We start from the raw sequence: 23,540 nt of genomic DNA on the forward strand, positions 1-23,540 counted from the left end.
TTTTAGCTGACATTCGAGCTCGACATTCTGAAAAAAGGTGTGTAAGTGTTGACTCGCAATTTGCATGATTAATAACAGATATCGACTCGTTACCCGGACTACTGCAAAAAACAATTATTCAGTTTACTGATTTAGATGGAAGGTAAACGGACAGAAAGTCGCAGGACAAAAAGTCACAGGACATGAAGTCACAAATTTGATAGGACAAAAAGTCACAAACAAGTTGTTGACAATTGGTTTAAATATATATGAAAAAGATCTTTTTATTACATATATTCATTTTCAATTTAAGGAAATTGCTCATAGAGCTTGATAAACACGATAAATGGAAATGTATTAGATTTTAATCTTGCAAAGGATATATTTATGGGGCCATATTTATTGGCAAATTGAAGCCATTTAAGTACCAAGCCACTTTGAAATTTTGTTTTCATAACAATTATTTGATTATTATTGATATTTATTGAATAAATTTTAATAATTAAGTTGCTTCTTAAATAAAACTTCAAGAAAAATACAAAAAAAAAGTGTTTTCTTGTTCAAAGAAAAATAATCTCTAAACTGAATTGTGACTTTTTGTCTGTGACTTGTTGACCGTGACTTTTTGTCCTGTAACTTTTTGTCCTGTGACTTTCTGTCCTACATTCAGATTGAATAGGGGTTTGGTTGACCCTGTCTCCCTCTATCTGAGACTACTATCTCAGTGATGAACTTAATGTTTTATGTATTGTGCTTGTCATATATATATATATGTTGGATAACAGCTCTAGAGCTTATGTTGTATTGTATGTATAACCAACTTTAAATAAATCTTTTTTGTTAGCCCATAACAACTAACAAGTAAGATTTATGTTTCTTCTTTTTGTAATACAAACAATTATTACACCTTGAAAGGATTTTTTTTTACTATGACGGCGTCCAAGAAAAAAGTTGAAATAGCTAGACACTAACTTTATATTGGACCCTAGTAGCTTTATATGTGCTTGTGGTTGCAAATGTAAATGCATGGATGCCTGCTACACTGTAGAATACATAAAAAGGAAGCTTTGCTTTGCTCTTCATGGAGTACGAACTCGTCTTCATAATTAAAAACCTTCCGCCAAGCAAGCGTAAGGGTCTTTGACAGTAACCAACACTTATCTCACGAGGCGTACCTAGTATGTCTTTTTAGGTATATATATATATATAAACATTTATTCGTCATTGTGCAAAGTGCTCCTTTGAAGGAGGGATTTTCTAAACCAGAACAGAACAGAATAGCCATGCAAGACTTTATTATCATTTGGACTAATATTATGGCACATTTTGTCTTACCACAGGGATTTGTGTCAATTTATCTGGTTTTCTATCCTCTGACCTCATTTTCATGGTTCAGTGGTTATTGTTAAGTTTTTGTGTTTTGGTCGGGTTTTCTAATGTTGCATGCAACATGTCAAGTATATATTTGTTGTATGAAAATTTTTAGGGATGTACATGTTAGACTGGCATGTTTTATTCAATCTTGACCTCATTTTTATGGTTCATTGCTTAATGTTACCTTTTTGGTTTTTTTGGCCAGTTTCTCTATTTTATTATTTTCAAATTAGCAAAAGGTCAACTAGGTGCATATGTCTGACTGAGAAGTTTCATCTTACTTTATTTTCATAGTACATAGGACAATAAAAAAAAAGAAGATGGGGTATGATTGGACAACTCCCCATGAGAGACCAAATGAAACAGAAATTAACAACTCAAGGTCATCCTACAGCCTTAACAAATGAACAATGAACAAATATAAAAAAGAAGATGTGGTATGATTGCCAATGAGACAACTGTCCACAAGAGACCAAAATGACTCAGACATTTACAACTAAATGTCGCCGTACGGCCTTCAACAATGAGCAAAGCCCATACTGCATAGTCAGCTATAAAAGGCCCCGATAAGACAATGTAACACAACTCAAACGAGAAAACTAACGGCCTTATTTATATAAATAAATGAACGAAAAACAAATATGTAACACATAAACAAACGACAACCACTGAATTACAGGCTCCTGACTTGGGACAGGCACATACATAAATAATGTGGCGGGGTTAAACATGTTAGTGGGATCCCAACCCTCCCCCTAACCTGCAACAGTGGTATAACAGTGCAACATTAAGAATAAACTATAAAAATCAGTTGAAAAAGGCTTAACTCATCAGATGGACAAAAATACAAGTGGACGTGGCCGGGTACTTGTACATCCCTACACAAAAAGACACAATGAACAGATCTGAGAGTACTCCCAGTTATACTGCATAGTCAGCTATAAAAGGTCCAGAAATGACAACGAAAACAATTCAAACCAGAAAACTAACAACCTAATTTATGTACAAAAAATGGAAAAACAGTTAAATGTTACACATAAACAAAGGACAATCACTTCATTATAGGCTCCTGACTTGGAACAGGCACATATATTATGAATGTGACAGGGTATAAGGAACTATGAAAATGTTTAGCTTTTGTGGTTTGGTTTATTTTCCAGATACTGTAAGCAATAAGGTCACTTTATTTAGTGAACGGAATGATTGTAAGATGCACATGTCTGTCTGTCATATTTTATATGACCGTGACCTCATTTTCATTGGTCAATGAAACACTGCATTGTTTATCATAATTATGCTTAAAGTTACAGGTAGATTATATTTGTAGGATATGTAACAATTGTAAGGTGTGCATGTCTCTCTGGCAGATTCATAAAACCATGACCGCATTTTATGGTTCTTTGGTCAATGCTAAGTTTTCTTGGTTTTGTCATTTTATCAGATATTATAAGCATAGGTCTACTTGTTGTACGAAATGAATGGAAGGTGTCATATAAAAAAAGAAGATATCTGTTTGCCAAGGTTAATTTTACTAAGACCTCATTTTCATAAAACAATGATAATAACAGCAAGAATGAGAATCAAGTCAAAGTTATATACAAATGAGGCAAAATTTTCAGTTGCCTACTTTTTGTGTATTAGTAGTTATTTTTGTCATTAAATGATATTGTTTACCCTTTTATGTGTAGGGCAAGAATATTAAAGATATAAAAGGGAAACTATAAACAGAAGAAATTATCAACAAAAATAGATTTACAAAGGTCAACAAAGCCTAAATGGTAAGTCCACTGTTGAAAAAAGTTTTAGCCCTTGAGTAATGATTAAATATTTATTAAAATAAGATGTGGTACGATAAATGAGAAAACTATCCATCAGAGTTCAATTAAGTGGATGTAAGCATTGTAATTACTTATTAGAGGCCAATGATGACCTGTTAGTAATGAAAAAACTCATACCCTATACATGATATAGTAATCTATAAAAGACAACGCTAACAAAATTTGAAACAAAGCATCAATTCAAACTTCAAATATACCAGACTAATTTATAAAAAAAACAAAATATTATGAAAAACAAAAATGACGGATATGAACCAACATCAACCATTGAACTATGTACAAGCTCCTGATATTGGACAGGCATAATATGGCTGGGTTGATATAAAAATAAGAAGCAGTCTGATTTCAAATAAGACTTTTCTCCAATAGAGATAAAATGACATTTAACAATGTTTAAGGAGGCTCGAGGGTATAAAAATTTCAGAAAAAATATTAATTTTTTTTTTTTATAACTAATTTTATTTATAACTTTATTAGTTTTTACCTTTTCATATGGTACAGAAATCATTCTAAAAAATCAATTCGTTTTGGCCCCAGACAACTTTTAAAATGTATATATCATTGAAAAAGCTCCAAATTATCTCCCTTTGGTGCAGAAATGCCATTTTTTGGCATGAGAATTGTAATATCTTTTTTAGCCCATCAGTGACCTATATTTTTTATTATCATTTTCAACTAACTTTACTTAAACTAAACTATTGTAAAATTTAAGCGATTTCTGTAATTAAGTTCTTTTTTCATTTCAAAATTACATCTATTTCTCCTATTAGTTAAACAGAAAAAAAAGTACCTTTACAAAAATGTATATATATGCTTCTTTCAAAGGCGGATTGTGAGTGTGATTGAATGGTGTCCCCATTTTTAGCTCACCTGGCCCAAAGGGCCAAGTGAGCTTTTCTCATCACTTGGCGTCCGTCGTCGTCGTCGTCCGTCGTCGTTAACTTTTACAAAAATCTTCTCTGAAACTACTGGGCCAAATTGAACCAAACTTGACCACAATCATCATTGGGGTATCTAGTTTAAAAAATGTGTGGTTTGACCCGGTCAATTAACCAAGATGGCCGCCTCGGCTAAAAATAGGACATAGGGGGAAAATGCAGTTTTTGGCTTATAACTCAAAAACCAAAGCATTTAGAACAAATCTGACATGGGGGAAAAAATGTTTATCAGGTCAAGATCTATCTGCCCTGAAATTTTCAGATGAATCGGTCAATCGGTTGTTGGGTTGCTGCCCCTGAATTGGTAATTTTGAGGAAATTTTGCTGTTTTTAACCGGATTTTTGTGACAAAAATGTCGGTTATTGATTTGGGGATGTACGGCGGGCGGCCGGGCGGTCGGGCGGCCGGGCGGTCGGGCGGGCGGGCGGGCGGGCGGCAATCAAATGTTGTCCGTGCATTAACTCATGAACCGTTCAACCAAAGCTTTTAAAATTTTAATATGTTATTACTGACAACTATACGAAGGTCAAGTTCAATAATGGCGATTTTGACTTTTACCGTTCAGGAGTTATGGTTCTTGAAAGGCGGCAATCAAATGTTGTCCGTGCATTAACTCATGAACCGTTCAACCAAAGCTTTTACAATTTTAATATGTTATTACTGACAACTATATGGAGGTCAAGTTAAATAATGGCGATTTTGTCTTTTACCGTTCAGGAGTTATGGTTCTTGAAAGATTGAAAAATGGAGTTTTCAGTTGTGTCCGTGCATTTACTCATGAACTGTTCTACCAAAGCTTCCCAAATTTTAATATGTTGTTACTGATGACAAAATGGAGGTCAAGTTCAATAATGACGATTTTGACTTTTACCGTTCAGGAGTTATGGTTCTTGAAAGATTGAAAAATAGAGTTTCCAGTCGTGTCCGTGCATTTATGCATGAACTGTTCTACCAAAGCTTCCGAAATCTTAATATGTTGTTACTGATGACAAAATAGAGGTCAAGTTCCATAATGACGATTTTGACTTTTACTGTTCAGGAGTTATGGTTCTTGAAAGATTGTAAAATGGCGTTTCCATTCACGTTGTTGCATTTACTCATGAACCATTCAATCTAAGCTTTTCAAATATTATTATTTCAAAATGTTGATACTGATGACAAAATGGAGGTCAAATTTGATATTGATGATTTTCACTTTCACCATTCATCAGTAATGGTTCTTGTGATATTGCCAGGACACAAATAAATGTAAATAAATCCGGTTTGCTGTCGTTGTGACAGCCTCTTGTTGGTTATTATCTTGAATATTATTATAGATAGAGATAAACTGTAAACAGCAATAATGTTCAGCAAAGTAAGATCTATAAATAAGTCAACATGACAAAAATGGTCAGTTGACCCGTTTAGGAGTTATTGCCCTTTATACTCAATTTTTAACCATTTTTCGTAAATTAAAGTAATCTTTTACAAAAATCTTCTTCTCTGAAACTACTGGGCCAAATTAATCCAAACTTGGCCACAATCATCTTTGGGGTATCTTGTTTAAAAAATGTGTGGCGTGACCTGGTCAACCAACCAAGATGGCCGCCATGGCTAAAAATAGAACATAGGGGTAAAATGCAGTTTTTGGCTTATAACTCAAAAACCAAAGCATTTAGAGCAAATCTGACATGAGGTAGAATTGTTAAACAGGTGAAGATCTATCTGCCCTGAAATTTTCAGATGAATCGGATAACCCATGGTTGGGTTGCTGCCCCTGAATTAGTAATTTTAAGGAAATTTTACTGTTTTTTTTGGTTATGATCTTGAATATTATTATAGATAGAGATAAACAGTAAACAGCAATAATGTTCAGCAAAGTAAAATTTACAAATAAGTCAACATGACCCAAATGGTCAATTGACCCCTTAAGGAGTTATTGCCCTTTATAGTCAATTTTTAACAATTTTCATTAATTTGGTAAATTTATGTAAATTTTTACCAAATATAGTTCTCTGTTACTAATGGCCAAAGTTCATTATAGATATAATTGTAAGAAGCAAAATTGTTCAGTAAAGTAAGAACTTCAAACACATCACCATCACCAAAATATAATTTTGTCATGAATCCATTTGTGTCCTTTGTTTAATATGCACATAGAACAAGGTGAGCGACACAGGCTCTTTAGAGCCTCTAGTTTTAATTTAATTTTTCTATTTTTCTATAAAGTATAAGATAAAGTTCATTTATAGAAAAATATAGCGTAACCCTATATTACATGTATTAAGAAAAAAAATTGATTGAAACCTGTGAGCCCCCTTAGTTTAACAAAAATAGTTCACTGTACAGCCTTTGACAATGAGCAAACGCTATACCGGACAGTGGTTTTAATAACAGCACAACATTTGAACAAATTGTAAAAATTTGTTGCAATGGGCTTAACTCAAAAGACTGCAACAAGGAACCAAACAATAACCAGTAATATGTAAATCATAGACACAAAGCACTGAAATAAGAGTACTAACAATAGATATTTAAATGAAAGTTTATTAAAATGTTCATAAACATGATAAAATAGTCATTTTATTGCTGTATTTCTCTTCACTGATAATTTTTGAGTTTTGTGTATTTGTAGGTCAGACATCTCGGTTTTCATGGTCATCATTCAACAGATCAATACTGAGCAGAAAACTTGGAAGATGATATTTTTCTCAACAGTGCGACTTTTTTTATTAATTTGAAATGGAATGTTTTTTTCTACATTTAATAGAAAAAGGAAATTTCAACATAATGACTATAAACAAAAAGGAGTCATATCATCACGATCATAGATGCTCAAGAACTTGATCATGTAAATGCAACAATGTAATTATCAATTGAAAGAAGGAACGAATGAAAAAAATATTAGTATGTTGTTGTCCAAATAAACCTGCTTTGTCTTCTCATTTGAATCGCTCCATCCAATAAAGATGTACCGAGGAGGATCTTTGAAGAACAGATTGAAAAATGTTTTGTCTAAGAATTGCAGGAATATTCTAGTGGATGAAATAATTTATTGACTTGACTCTTATATAGTGGACTGAATAATTGTACATAGCAAGCAGCGAAAAAGAAAAGTTCAAAACTAAAACTTTAACACAAAAAGTGTTTAAATTATAAATTTGCAAATATAAGCATAATATTATGTACACCACAAAGGTATATAATTCAAATTGTTTGCATATTCATGTATTACAATGAAACTATAACAAAGAAAACCTTACTTCATGAAAAGAGTAAACTATTCAGTCAGAATATGAAATATTTTTTTCAGTTCTATTTTTCATTATAAAATAAACAAGACAAAGATTTCAAAACAATATTTTTTCATTTATTTAAACATGTCATCATTTTGTTTCAGTGAAAGAACTTTACTCTTTGACCTTAAATTTTATTATACATTCCAAAATCAGAATTATAATTTTTATTGTCATATTAACAAATAAAAAACATGTTTGTGACAAAATGAAAAAATATTTAATAAAATATAAAAAAACTTGTATACATTTAAAACTTTTTACTACCAAACAGCATTCATTGCAACATACACATACTGTATATTTATATCTATATATTTATAATTTGAATCCCATTGGATTTTATTTTGTCCCATGGGATATTAAAAATCCCATGGGATAATAATAATCCCATGGGATTTTTTTTGTCCCATGGGACAACAAATATCCCATGGGACTACAATTATCCCATGGGACCAAAAAAAATCCCATGGGATTTAACCAAAATCCCATGGGATAATGGTAAATCCCATGGGATTTTGCCCTGTCCCATGGGATATTGAAAATCCCATGTTTTTATAAATCAAATAGCAAAATAAATATAACAGTAACAGTAGAAAACTAATGAAATTATTGAATCCCATGTAATTCCGCACATTTTGGTTATATACATGACACTGTAGCTCTTATTTGAGGCGGCGGCGGATTTGCAAATGAGTGTTTTGCAAATTTAAAGTGTCCAGTGTTTTTCGGTAAATCAAAGAAAAATGGGCACGTGTCCAGAAAATGTTGAATATCTTTTTTATTTATGATTATTTTTCTATAAAATTTGAAATTTATGCATTAAATATCAATCTCTAACATAATATGTAAAAATAACACGTATAACACTAGTCCTTCTAGTCCTTAGTGGCATTGTATAGTCCTTAGTGCACTAAGGAGTCCTTAGCAGTGTTTAGACGTACCGAAAAAATGTGGATCGGATTTTTACGATCGACACATTTTCACAGAGGATCTCACCAACGCCCATCAGGAACTGAACGACATGCATCCTGTTTTCATCTACCATTAATGTATAGTGTTGACTATGGAAGTATAAATAATGTCCAGGTTTATGTCCTCTGTTGACTGAGAAACGTATAAATAAAAGGCTGATGTTCGTTTATTCAGAAAAGGAATAAAATTTAGAATCCGGTTAATCAATTGTAAAAGGACCTTCTAGAGCCTCAATCTTAACGCACACAAATGTCAATCATTACAAAGCAAGTTTAAACCTTCAATGAATTTTCCCACGGTTATCCAGAAAGGTCACCTGAGTTTACTGTTACATGATACTATTTCCCGCCAAATAAAAATCTCGTGGACAAAATTGATGTCACTATTTTTAGCATTCAATATTCTGAGCGAAGTCAAGTTCAAGTTCAACCACGCACTGTTGATCACTGAGATGCGTGTCGTCTTCCCACGGCAAAAAATATTTAAAGATCACTGTTCTAAATACAACACAAAAGTTTACATTCATTGTGCGTAAATGAATATTATGCAACGACGAGTTGATGCAGCTATAGCAGTATTCCTGTTGTAGCCGAAATGTATTATATCCTAAAGTAATGCTAATCGTGAAGAGAAAATGCCGTAGACTTATTAAGCATAACGAATGGTGAATAGTATTTTCTTTTTTACCTGCATATACAAGTTTTAAGACACGTAATTTTCTTTAAACTCACTGCTCACATTTTATACCTTCAGCGTTAGTTTCCGTTTATTTTCACGCAAGTATGTCTCTTTTCGTAAGTTATATAAATTACCGATAAATAAAAAAACGAGGTCATAATCAAGTATAGATTTTTTTTATAAAACTTTAATGCAATTGAAAGCATTAACAACAACGTTTTGGATTTTAAAACTTTTATTTTGTAATCGTAAAATGGAAATGGCGTAGAATTATTAGCATAACAGATAGTGAATAATATTTTCTTTTTTACTTGTAGTATAAAAAAACTTTGAGACGTGTAATTTTTCTTTAAACTGCCCTCATTTATTCTCCGTTTATTGTTGCACAATTATATCTCTTTTAGTAAATTAAATATTTATTTACTGATAAAAAAACGGAAGTCAAAATCAAATATAGTTGTTTAAAAACTTGATTAAAATGTACAGTGTAATTGAAAGATTGAAAGAATTAACAACAACGTTTTGCTTTTTATTTTAATCTTTCATTTGTTTCAAGCAATCAGATATAACCTGATAATCAATAGACAGGAAATACAATTGTTTAATTACATTAGAAATCTCACATACCTTGACTGTCGCGTGCCGGCATAGATCAGACGGATTAGGGCAATTAATTACCTGGTGTCACACCACGTCACACCAGACTGGGAGAGATGTCGCTAATACAATAAACAAAAGGTAGCGGATTTACGCGGAAGTCGGAGGGAATACTCCCAAATTTCTCCGAGAATTTTGGGAGGGATGTCGGAGTTTCCTGGTGTTACACCAGGAAAAATATCGGAGTGTGGAGTTTGGGATTACAAACTCCTTGGGCGTACTGTAGGTGGGGCATAACAATGAAAGTTGTGTGAAAGTGTGCTGACTTTTGCATAAAATTTTATGGTTACGAGGACCGGTTACTGTCCCTCAATCATACATGTATGACCATAAATTCGCAATTAATATGAATATTCCTGTCATATGCATCTACAGCTGGAAGAGATATACCCAAACATGCCTGAGTACAATGTATGTCAATGAATTTTATAGCTATTCTTCCTTAAATCTGATCTGATCATGAACTGGTCCTTAAGACCATCAAAATACACTGTATTATTAATAGGAGCATAGCATATGATTTTTATTTTTATGCCCCACCTACGATAGTAGAGGGGCATTATGTTTTCTGGTCTGTGCGTCCGTCAGTTCGTCCGTCTGTCCCGTGTCAGGTTAAAGTTTTTGGTCAAGGTAGTTTTTGATGAAGTTGGAAGTCCAATCAACTTGAATCTTAGTACACATGTTCCCTATGATATGATCTTTCTAATTTTAATGCCAAATTAGAGTTTTGACCCCAATTTCACGGTCCACTGAACATAGAAAATGATAGTGCAAGTGGGGCATCCGTGTACTATGGACACATTCTTGTTTTAAGCTGTTCACAATTTCACGAAACAAATTTGTTTTCTAGAAAAAACTTTGATATTTCTTGTTTAAAAACAGTAAGTTTTGAAACATCGAGGACATCGGGGGGTGGATGGAGGAATTTTCAAAAGGGGTGGGGGGTGCAAAACATATGTCCCGATACAAATGCATTGATTAGCCAAAATAAAGGGGGGTGCGCACCCCTGGAACCCTGCAGATAATAGCAGTATACCAAAGTTAACAAAAAAAGTAACAAAAAGATGGAATCGCTCTAATATACATGTTCATCCTAGGTTCTGTTCGTAGTAGGTTTGTTTGCCCATGGGTTCTGTTCATCCTGGGTTTGTTCGTGTTATATTTATTTTTCTTATGCAATGATTTTGATTGGATGACATGATGTGTAAAATTCTTTATCTCCCTTTCTGTTTTAACTAAGGAAGCCAACATTTTGAATTCCGGAACATATTGACACGTAATTTCTCCAATAATACATTGTAAGCCAAAAAAAAACCTCATATGATATTGCACCTATAACATATCCAAATATGTATGATATCACGTGACTTTGGTGCATTTCAAGCCGTCATCTTGTTCTAATATGTCCCATAGAAAATTCATCTATTTAAATCCAAATTTCTCATTATTCTGACCTGTTTTCTGACTTTTGCAGCTATTTCCTTAATATTCAAGTGTAATTCAATTTAGAAATTTTGGTCCTGACAGTTTCAGCTCTGACACCCAAAGGGCCATGTGAGCTTATGCATTCGTGTAGTCCATTGTCCGTCGTCGTCGTAAACTATTTCAAAGATCTTCTCCTCTGAAACTATTGGGAAAAATACCTCTAAACTTTAACTTAATGGTCCTTATGGTATCTAGTTTATAAATTATGTCCGTTGTTTTGTTCCATTGACAAACATGGCGGCCATGGCTAGAACATAGGGGTCAAATGCATATTTTTGCTTATATTTTATCTCAAAAACTATAGCATTTAGACGGGGTAAAAATGTTCAATAGGTCAAGATCTATGACCCCTGAAATTTTCAGACAAATTGGACAATCCATTGTTGGGTTGCCATAGGGGGGGCCTGGTGGGCCCGTCCCCCGTTTCATGGGAAAAATTTGGTTGATTATATAGGGAATCACTGAAGCATGACTGGAGCAGGCCCCTCTTAGGTCAGTTAATGGCCCCCCTTATGAAAAGTTCTGGATCCACTGGAAATTTTGCAGTTTTAGGTTATTTTCTTGAATATTATAATAGATAGAAAGAAAATGTAAATAGCAAAAATGTTAAGCAAAGTAAGATCTACAAATATGTTATTTATAATAACCAAAATTGTCAATTGACCCCTTAAGGAGTTATTGCCCTTTTAAAACAATTTTACACAATTTTGTCATATTTGCTAACATTCAAAAATCTTCTGCTCTGAAACTACTGGGCTAAATACTTTGAAATATTAACTCAATGTTCCTTAGGGTATTTTGTGTATAAATTGTATCCAAAATTTTGATCCGTCGACAAACATGGCTGCCATGGCTATAAATAGAACATAGGGGCAAATGCAGATTTTGGCCCATATCTCAGAAACTATAAGCATTTAGAGCAAATCTGACATGAGTTTAAATGTTCATTAGGTCAAGATCTATCACCCCTGAAATTTTCAGAAATAATTGGACAATTCATTGCTGGGTTGCTGCCACTAAAATGGTAATTTTAAGGAAATTTTGCAGTTTTAGATTATTATCTTGAATATTATGATAGATAGAGAGAAAGTGTAAATGGCAAAAATGTTCAGCAAAGTCAGATAGATCTACAAAAAAGTTAAATGACCAAAATTGTCAATTGATCTCTTAAAGAGTTATTGCCCTTTATAAAAGACAATTTAACACAATTTGCTAACATTTAAAAATTTTCTGCTCTGAAATTTATTATTTGGCAAAATACTTTGAAACTTTTAATAACAGTCAGAGCTCAGACATAAATAAGTCTCAATCTGCTTTTGACATAAAGAAGTCAAAACATGTATTCATTAAGACTTATCTAAGTAAAAAAATGACAGACTTGTTTAGGTCTATTTATGTTGATGAAAAGACTATCTTACTTGGTACACCACCTATGACAGCAAAAACTTCATCGTCTTGTCTGAGAGTTCACAAGGACTTGAGCTATCTATATTTAATTATATATCTAATTGAACATCATTACTAAACACAGATGTTTTACCTCATTAAGTGTGGTTCCAGGTGGTTGCATTGCAAGGTTAATTAACATTATCTCTGATTTTTTAGACTCTCATTCATATTTTTCTTTAGAAGACAAAGCATTGTCAGTCAATGATGTCATTATTTCATTTACTTTTAGTTGCATGACCTTTTTATAAATATGTGTGGGTCTTGAAGTTAACCAATTTTGGAAACTTATCGACTTCAAGGAGTCCATATTTGCAATTTTTTATTCTGGTCAATTATTTCTTGATTAACAATATTTGACTTATTAAAGTCGTATTTTGTCTTGCATTAAAGGGAGACAAATCTTAAAACTTACAAATTTAGACCTCTATGTGTTAAAAGCAGATTCAGACTTATTTATGTCTGAGCTCTGACTGTTTTTAACTGAATGTTCCTTATGTTATTGAGTTTATGAACTATATCTAAAGTTTTGGTCATCAAAAAACATGGCTGCCATGTCTAAAAAAAGAACATAGGGTCAAATGCAGTTTTTGGGAAAAGGCAGCGTTCATGCTGGCTGTCTCCTTATGTGGTTGCACGGATCATGTTCCCTCATTTACCGTATCTGTCCCGTACTTTACAATATATCTAGTGCAGGTCAAACAGATCATATATATCATATTTACGGTTACCTGACAACTTTCATTATAATGCATGCCCTACACGATTTTGAACCTTTATCCCGATTACTGAATCATGATCATAAAAATAGCCCCAAAGTACGATTTTAATCAAATAATCAAATAATTTTTAACCCGTTCATGGTAAAATTCTTCTAAACTGATTAACCAATCAAAATCGGGATTAACTGTAACACACAGCTGATCAATCAAAAGCAAAAAAGCTAATACAATCGTGAATCGAAAGATTGAATGGGATTTTGAAATGAATCTTTTGTCAGAACTCAGAATTGTATAAATTGTACGTCATACTGTTGAACTATTTTCAACTTGCAAATTCTGTATTATCTTTAACATGTTTTCAGCAGCTGAAGCTAAAACAATCGTGAATCGAAGGAATGGACCATTGAATGTGAATTACAAGTGAATCGAAAGAATGAACCATTGAATGAGATTTTGAAATTAATTTTTTGTCAGCAAGCAGAATTGTATAAATCGTTATACAGTTGAACAGGCCCTGTGCCGTATTTGATTGACATACATTGTTAAATTCACTTCATTGGGGAACTGATTAGATTTTGCAGAATGTAATACAGTCGGAAAGCAAGTCCTTAGAAACGTCCGTTGTTGCTACTTTCATAAGACAACAATGAATCGCATGGATAAGCCCGCCATTCTGATATTACGTTAATTTCGCAGAAAAAAATATTTGGCGGTAAAATTGGATTTTTTTCATTTTTTTTGTTATACGACCGCCAAAATTTTAATTTTTTGGTTGTATATTGGTATCACATTGGCGTTGGCGTCGTCGTCGTCCGAATACTTTTGGTTTTCGCACTATAACTTTAGTTTAAGTAAATAGAAATCTATGAAATTTAAACACAAGGTTTATGACCATCGAAGGCAGGTTGGGATTGATTTTGTAAGTTTTGGTCCCAACAGTTTAGGAATTAGGGGCCAAAAAGGCCCCAAATAAGCATTTTCTTGGTTTTCGCATTATAACTTTAGTTTAAGTAAATAGAAATCTATGAAATTTTGACACAAGGTTTATGACCACAAAAGGCAGGTTGGAATTGATTTTGGGAGTTTTGGTTCTAACTGTTTAGGAATTAGGGGCCAAAAAGGGCCCAAATAAGCATTATTCTTTGTTTTTGCGCAATAATTTTAGTATAAGTGAATAGAAATCAATGAAATTTAAACACAAGGATTTTGACCATAAAAGGAAGGTTGGGATTGATTTTGGGAGTTTTCATCTCAACAGTTTGGGAATAAGGGGCCCAAAGAGTCCAAAACTAAACTTTGTTTGATTTCATCAAAAATTGAATAATTGGGGTTCTAAAATTGATATGCCGAATCTAACTGTGTATGTAGATTCTTTATTTTTGGTCCCGTTTTCAAATTGGTCTACATTAAGCACCAAAGGGTCCAAAATTAAACTTAGTTTGATTTTAACAAAAATTGAATCCTTGGGGTTCTTTGATATGCTGAATCTAAAAATGTACATAGATTTTTGATTATTGACCCGGTTTTCAAGTTGGTCCAAATCATGGTCCAAAATTAAATTTTGTTTGATTTCATCAAAAATTGAATAATTGGGGTTCTTTGATATGCCAAATCTAACTGTGTATGTAGATTCTTTATTTTTGGTCCTGTTTTCAAATTGGTCTACATTAAAGTCCAAAGGGTCCAACATTAAACTAAGTTTGATTTTAACAAAAATTGAATTCTTGGAGTTGTTTGATATGCTGAATCTGAACATGTACTTAGAGTTTTTATTATTGGTCCAGTTTTCAAGTTGGTCCAAATTGCGGTCCAAAATTAAAAGTTGTATGATTTCAGCAAAAATTGAGTCCTAGTTGTTCTTTGATACGCTAAATCTTAACATGTACTTAGATTTTTAATTGTGGGTTGACTTTTCAAGTTGGTCCAAATTGTGGTCCAAAATTATACTAAATGTTTTGTATCAACTAAAATTGAATCCTTGGATATTGGAATACTTCAAAAGGGATTGGTGTTCTTTAATATAGTAAATCTAATCAATATTTAAATTTTAAATATATTGGAAATTTACCAGAGGTGTTAAAAGGATAAATTTGATATAATTTTGTGTATTGACTTTAATCAGGACACTTATTATCTTAGCAGCCTCCTCAGTCAAATAGATAGATAAGAAAGAAAATTTAATTGCCATTTTATATACATATAATTGATTGTAATGATTACTGTTTGTTTGTTCTTTGTGTATGTGTTGATGACAATCCAGATTTGGATTTTTATATCAATAAAATCTTATCTTATCTTATCTAAATGAACTCTAAAGAACTGTCAAAGTAATTGTTTAGTGGTGTTTATCTATGGACATAAAGTCAAGTTATAAAGTTTTCTCTGCAGAACACTTAAAGATTCTGATTAACTTAATCTGTTTCATATTCAAAGATAAAGACTTCAATGTTTAATGTATATTCTGGTCAGTTTTAAGGTTGTTGCTGGATGTGAAAAGTTGGTTACATGTTTGCAATATATAAATATTGTATATATGAACTTGATGTTGTATTTTTTTGGAAAAAAATTTATGGGGTCAAATTTTTTAGGGGGGGGGGGGGTTTCAATTTTAGGATTTCTCACAATTTTTTTGCTATTTCTTTGTCTAAACATATTTATCAAGTATTGCACAACAGCACAGTGTATTGCGCAACAGCAAATTGTATTGCACAACAGCATGAAATCTTCAATTGAAAATAAATTCAAATCATTTAACCAATTTCAAGTTCTTTAACTACATTTATTCTGTGACAGAAAACTATCATGTGTCAAATATTTAATTAAAATCCAAATTCAGCCTCTATCAAGCTTGAATATTGTGTCCTTATTTGCCCAAACTGATCAGGATTGGACCTCTGCGGTCGTATCAAGCTGCGCTCGGCGAAGAACATTTTTTTGTTTGCGTCAAAGAAAATATTTCAAATCTGATTAAATATCAGATGTCTTCCGCTATATAGACCCTTTAGAAACCCCTTAATAAACAGAATTCCATAGGAAAGACATTCTATGACATTGTAGTTTTTAGTCTCCCACATTGATGTCAACAAGTTGATGTTCTGAAGTCACAAGTGTGTATCAGTACACATGCAAGATTTTAAAATATAAGTGTATGTCATCACAGTTTTTTTTGAAATATTATGGCAATTGTTCAGCAGGGAGTTTATATTGTGGATTTATTCTCCTTGAAAAAAATTGAAGCAAAGGTAAGACATTTTAAATATATCTTAGAACTTGTACTTTTATATGGCCCTTAAATTAAAAAGAATCTAAAAATGTACGAGCCAGTTAGTTTTACAAAAGAATCTTTCAATGAAGATTGTTCAAATGTAAGCACGAATCATTTGATTTTCGGGGGGTGGGGGATGGCAGGGGATTTTATATCAAGACAGGTTTTTTTTAACCATGCAAACCAAGCAAGATTTTTTTTGTCTCGCCTGCGACTTTTGTCCCAAAAAGCGAGACTTAGGGATAGTGTTAAGGCGAAGGCGATGGCGGCATTAGCTCTTGACTAAAAACTTAATATTTCAGAAGGTAGAAGACCTGGATACTTCATACTTTGTATATAGATGCCTCATGTTACGAACTGTCCGTCTGTCATATGACCATTGGCCTAATTGACCTCATTTTCATGGTTCAGTGACTACTTGAAAAAAAAGTTAAAAATTTTTGCAATGTTAATTTCTCACTTATTATAAGTAATAGGATAACTATATTTGGTGTGTGCGTACCTTGCAAGGTTCTCATGTTTGTCAGTCAGTTTTCACTTGACCTCGACCTCATTTCATGGATCAGTGAACAAGGTTAAGTTTACAGGGTTAAGTCCATATCTCAGAAACTATAAGCAATAGGTCTTGTATATTTGGTGTGTGGAATGATTGTAAGGTGTACATGTCCAACTGGCAGGTGTCATCTGACCTTGACCTCATTTTCATGGTTCAGTGGTCAAAGTTAAATTTTTGTGTTTTGGTCTATTTTGCAGATACTATTAGCATTTAGTCAATTATATTTGGTGTATGGAATGATTGTAAGGTGTACATGTCCAACTGACAGGTGTCATCTGACCTTGACCTCATTTTCATGGTTCAGTGGTCAAAGTTAAATTTTTGTGTTTTGGTCTATTTCTCAGATACTATTAGCATCCAGTCAATTGTATTTGGTGTATGGAATGTTTGTAAGGTGTACATGTCTGTCTGGCAATAATCATCTGACCTTGACCTCATTTTTATGGTTCATTGGTCAAAGTTAAATTTTGCAATTTGGTCTATTTCTCAGATACTATAAGCATCAAGTTGATTATATTTGGTAAATAGAATGTTTTTAGGGTGTACAAGTCTGTCTTGCAATAATCATCTGACCTTGACCTCATTTTCATGGTTCATTGGTGAATGTAAAATCATCAATGATTTGGTCTTTTTTCAGATACTATAGGGATAGTAGAACTATATTTGGTGTAGGGAATAATTGTAAGGTGTGTACATGTCTGTTTAGTAGATGTTAGTTGATCTTGACCTAATTTTCATGGTTCATTGGTCAAGGTTATTTTTTTTATGAGATTTATTCGGAGATACTTTTAGCAATAGGTAAACTAGATTTGTTGTATGGAATGAGTGTATGAACTACATTTATGTCTGAAAGGGTTTATCTCACCTTCATTTCAAGTACAGTTAATTTAATGTAATGCTTGTGGTATACAATGCTTTTTTAGCTCACCTGGCCCAAAGGGCCAAGTGAGCTTTTCCCATCACTTGGCGTCCGGCGTCCGTCGTCGTCGTCCGTCGTCTGGCGTCCGTCGTCCGTCGTCGTCGTCCGTCGTCGTTAGCTTTTACAAAAATCTTCTCCTCTGAAACTACTGGACCAAATCAAACCAAACTTGGCCACAATCATCATTGGGGTATCTAGTTTAAAAAATGTGTGGCGTGACCCGGTCAACCAACCAAGATGGCCGCCACGGCTAAAAATAGAACATAGGGGTAAAATGCAGTTTTTGGCTTATAACTCAAAAACCAAAGCATTTAGAGCAAATCTGACAGGGGTAAAAATGTTTATCAGGTCAAGATCTATCTGCCCTGAAATTTTCAGATGAATCGGTCAATCGGTTGTTGGGTTGCTGCCCCTGAATTGGTAATTTTGAGGAAATTTTGCTGTTTTTGGTTATTATCTTGAATATTTTTATAGATAGAGATAAACTGTAAACAGCAATAATGTTCAGCAAAGTAAGATCTACAAATAAGTCAACATGACCAAAATGGTCAGTTGACCCGTTTAGGAGTTATTGCCCTTTATAGTCAATTTTTAACCATTTTTCGTAAATTAAAGTAATCTTTTACAAAAAGCTTCTCCTCTGAAACTACTGGGCCAAATTAATTCAAACTTGGCCACAATCATCTTTGGGGTATCTTGTTTAAAAAATGTGTGGCGTGACCTGGTCAACCAACCAAGATGGCCGCCACCGCTAAAAATAGAACATAGGGGTAAAATGCAGTTTTTGGCTTATAACTCAAAAATCAAAGCATTTTGAGGAAATCTGACATGGGGTTATAAATGTTTATCAGGTCAAGATCTATCTGCCCTGAAATTTTCAGATGAATCGGTCAATTGGTTGTTGGGTTGCTGCTCCTGAATTGGTAATTTTGAGGAAATTTTGCTGTTTTTTGTTATTATCTTGAATATTATTATAGATAGAGATAAATTGTAAACAGCAATAATGTTCAGCAAAGTAAGATCTACAAATAAGTCAACATGACCAAAATGGTCAGTTGACCCCTTTAGGAGTTATTGCCCTTTATAGTCAATTTTTAACCATTTTTCATAAATCTAAGTAATCTTTTACAAAATCTCCACTGAAACTACTAGGCCACAATCATTTTTGGGGTATCTAGTTTGAAAAACGTGTCCGATGACCTGGCCATTCAACCAAGATGGCCGCCACGGCTAAAAATAGAACATAGGGGTAAAATGCAGTTTCTGGCTTATAACTATGAAACCAAAGCATCTAGAGCAAATCTGACAAGATGTTAAATTGTTAATCAAGTCAATATCTATCTGCCCTGAATTTTTCAGATGAATTGGACAACTGGTTGTTGGGTTGCTGCCCTCCAATTGGTAATTTTTAAAGAAATTTTGCCGTTTTTGGTTATCTTGAATACTATTATAGATAGCGATAAACTGTAAACAGCAATAATGTTCAGCAAAGTAAGATCTACAAATAAGTCAACATGACCTAAATGGTCAATTGACCCCTTAAGGAGTTATTGCCCTTTATAGTCAATTTTTAACAATTTTCATTAATTTGGTAAATTTATGTAAATTTTTACCAAATATAGTTCTCTGTTACTAATGGGCAAAGTTCATTATAGATATAATTGTAAGAAGCAGAATCATTCAGAAAATTAAGAACTTCAAACACATCACCATCACCAAAATACAATTTTGTCATGAATCCATTTGTGTCCTTTGTTTAATATGCACATAGACCAAGGTGAGCGACACAGGCTCTTTAGAGCCTCTAGTTATACTTTCAACATAAATTATATTATGAACACTAGAACAGGCGAGACATTTCAGTGTGTCCACTCTTGTTTAGTCAATCCAAAGCAAGATATTTTGTTTTCACATCATACTTGCTGCAGATCAAGCCAGAAAATATTTTTTAGCATCTGAATACATTCGGCAAAATTATAATTTTTCAACAAAATAGATTTCAATGAATTTGATTCTAAAGTTTTCTTTTCTAACATTTCACTCATATTACCTGTTAATCATCTTTTTTTAGCTCACCTTTCCTAAAAGGAAATGTGAGCTTTTCTCATCACTTGGGGTCCGTTGTCGTCTGTCGTCGTTAACAATTTTTTAAACATCTTCTTCTCTGAAACTACTAAATGGAATTGAATGAAACTTAGCATGATTGTTCCTTAGGGTATCCTGCACAAAGTGTGTGCTTCGATTTTTGATCCATCGAAAAACATGGCCGCCATTACTAAAAATAGAACATAGGGGTCAAACAACAGTTTTCCCAAATATCTCAAAAATCCTTAGGTTAAGGCAAATTCTGTCAAGTTGAAAGTGTTTACCATAATGAGAGCTACCTCAGTGCAGATTTTCCTGAAAATCTGTTAACTGATAATTGAGTTAGTGCCCTTTTTAGCTCACCTTTCCTAAAAGGAAATGTGAGCTTTTGCCATCACTTGGCGTCTGTCGTTGTCGTCGTCCGTCCGTCTGTCTGTCTGTCCAGTGTAAACTATTTCAAAGATCTTCTCTGAAACTACTGAACCAATTCCAACCAAACTTAAGCTGAATGATCCTTGATTTAAAGTTTATGTTTTATTTTCTGTTTCATCAAAAAACATGGCCACCATGGCTTAAAATAGAACATAGGGGTAAAATGCAGTTTTTGGCTTATATCTCAAAAACTAAAGCATTTAGAGCAAATCTGACATGGGATGAATTTGTTCATCAGGTCAAGATCTATCAGCCCTGAAATTTTCAAAGGAATCAAACAACCCATTGTTGGGTTGCTGCCACTTAATTGGTTATTTTAAGGAAATTTTGCAGTTTTTATACGACCGCAAATTTTGAAAAAATTTTCGTCGTATATTGCTATCACGTTGGCGTCGTCGTCGTCGTCGTCGTCGTCGTCGTCGTCGTCGTCCGAATACTTTTAGTTTTCGCACTCTAACTTTAGTAAAAGTGAATAGAAATCTATGAAATTTTAAACAAGGTTTATGACCATAAAAGGAAGGTTGGTATTGATTTTGGGAGTTTTGGTCCCAACATTTTAGGAATTAGGGGCCAAAAAGGGCCCAAATAAGCATTTTCTTGGTTTTCGCACTATAACTTTAGTTTAAGTTAATAGAAATCTATGAAATTTTGACACAAGGTTTATGACCACAAAAGAAAGGTTGGTATTGATTTTGGGAGTTTTGGTTTCAACAGTTTAGGAATTAGGGGCCAAAAAAGGGCCCAAATAAGCATTATTCTTGGTTTTCGCATAATAACTTCAGTTTAAGTAAATAGAAATCAATGAAATTTAAACACAATGTTTATGACCACAAAAGGAAGATTGGTATTGATTTTGGGAGTTTAGGTCCCAACAATTTAGGAATTAGGGGCCAAAAAGGGACCCAAATAAACATTTTTCTTGGTTTTCGCACCATAACGTTAGTATAAGTAAATAGAAATCTATGAAATTTAAACACAAGGTTTATGACCATAAAAGGAAGGTTGGTATTGATTTTGGGAGTTTTGGTCCCAACAGTTTAGGAAGAAGGGGCCCAAAGGGTCCAAAATTAAACTTTGTTTGATTTCATCAAAATTGAATAATTGGGGTTCTTTGATATGCCGAATCTAACTGTGTATGTAGATTCTTAACTTTTGGTCCCGTTTTCAAATTGGTCTACATTAAGGTCCAAAGGGTCCAAAATTAAACTTAGTTTGATTTTGACAAAAAATGAATCGGTTTGGTTCTTTGATATGTTGAATCTAAAAATGTACTTAGATTTTTGATTATTGGCCCAGTTTTCAAGTTGGTCCAAATCTGGGTCCAAAATTAAACTTTATTTGATTTCATCAAAAATTGAATAAATGGGGTTCTTTGATATGCCAAATCTAACTGTGTATGTAGATTCTTCATTTTTGGTCCCGTTTTCAAATTGGCCTACATTAAGGTCCAAAGGGTCCAAAATGAAACTAAGTTTGATTTTAACAAAAATTAAATTCTTGGGCCTCTTTGATATGCTGAATCTAAACATGTACTTAGATTTTTGATTATGGGCCCAGTTTTCAAGTTGGTCCAAATCAGGATCTAAAATTATTATATTAAGTATTGTGCAATAGCAAGTCTTTTCAATTGCACAGTATTGTGCAACAGCAAGAAATATCTAATTTCACAATATTGTGAAATAGCAATTTTTTTTTAATTAGAGTTATCTTTCTTTGTCCAGAATAGTAAGCAAGAAATATCTTATTGCAAGATTTTTTTTTAATTGGAGTTATCTTTCTTTGTCCATAATCAACTTAAATCTTTGTTATATACAATATACAATGTATATTCACTTTTTACTACCAACTGATAAATTTAAATAATCTTTACCATTCAGTGATAACAAGCAGTTTTTTACACCTTAATATTTTATGATCTATTTAAATGAGTAGTTATTGTTGCAAACTCCATTAGAATATTTTAATTGAGATTAGTTTTGGAATAAGGGAAAGGGGGATGTGATAAAAAAATTTCGTTTAATTTTTCTCATTTGAAATTTCATAAATTAAAAGAAAATTTCTTCAAACATTTTTTTGAGAGGATTAATATTCAACAGCATAGTGAATTGCTCTAAGAGAAAACAAAAATTTTAAGTTCATAAGAACACATTCATTCTGTGTCAGAAACCTATGCTGTGTCAACTATTTAATCACAATCCAAATTTAGAGCTGAATCCAGCTTGAATGTTGTGTCCATACTTGCCCCAACCGTTCAGGGTTCAACCTCTGCGGTCGTATAAAGCTACGCCCTGCGGAGCATCTGGTTGGTCATTATCTTGAATATTATTATAGATAAAGAGAAACTGTAAACAGCAAAAATGTTTAGCAAAGTAAGATCTACAAATAAGTAAATATGACCAAAATTGTCAATTGACCCCTTAAGGAGTTATTGTCCTTTAATGACAAATTTACACAATTTGTTCATCATATTTGCTAACTTTAAAAAATCTTCTTCTCTGAAACTATTGAACCAATTTCAACCAAACTTAAGGTAAATGATCATTAGGGTGTCTTGAATAAAGTTTTTGTTTTATTTTCTGTTTCCTACAAAAAGATGGCCGTCATGGCTAAAAATATAACATGGGGGTAAAATGCAGTTTTTGGCTTATATCTCAAAACATTAAGCATTTAGAGCAAAACTGATATAGGTGAATTTGTTCTTAAGGTCAAGATCTATCAGCCCTGAAATTTTCAGAGGAATCAAACAACCCATTGTTGGGTTGCTGCCACTTAATTGGTAATTTTAATGAAATTTTGCAGTTTTTGGTCGTTATCTTGAATATTATTATAGATAAAGAGAAACTGTAAGCAGCAGAATTGTTAAGCAAAGTAAGATCTACAAATAAGTCAATAATACTAAAATTGTCAATTGACCT

The 23,540-nt window shown here is 33.0% G+C and overlaps 1 protein-coding gene and 1 long non-coding RNA gene across 2 annotated transcripts in view; both read left to right on the top strand.

Moving 5' to 3' along the window:
* Window positions 1-23,540, top strand: part of LOC139529060 (uncharacterized) — a 70,957-nt gene that overhangs the window by 16,839 nt on the left and 30,578 nt on the right. The gene's annotated exons all lie outside the window — the stretch shown is intronic.
* Window positions 28-7,598, top strand: LOC139529061 (uncharacterized). Its single transcript, XR_011665744.1, has 3 exons — window positions 28-142; window positions 3,042-3,131; window positions 6,745-7,598. It is a non-coding gene; the product is annotated as an uncharacterized lncRNA (long non-coding RNA).

This window comes from Mytilus edulis, chromosome 6 (genome assembly GCF_963676685.1).
Source record: "Mytilus edulis chromosome 6, xbMytEdul2.2, whole genome shotgun sequence".
Classification (NCBI taxonomy): Eukaryota; Metazoa; Mollusca; class Bivalvia; order Mytilida; family Mytilidae; genus Mytilus; species Mytilus edulis.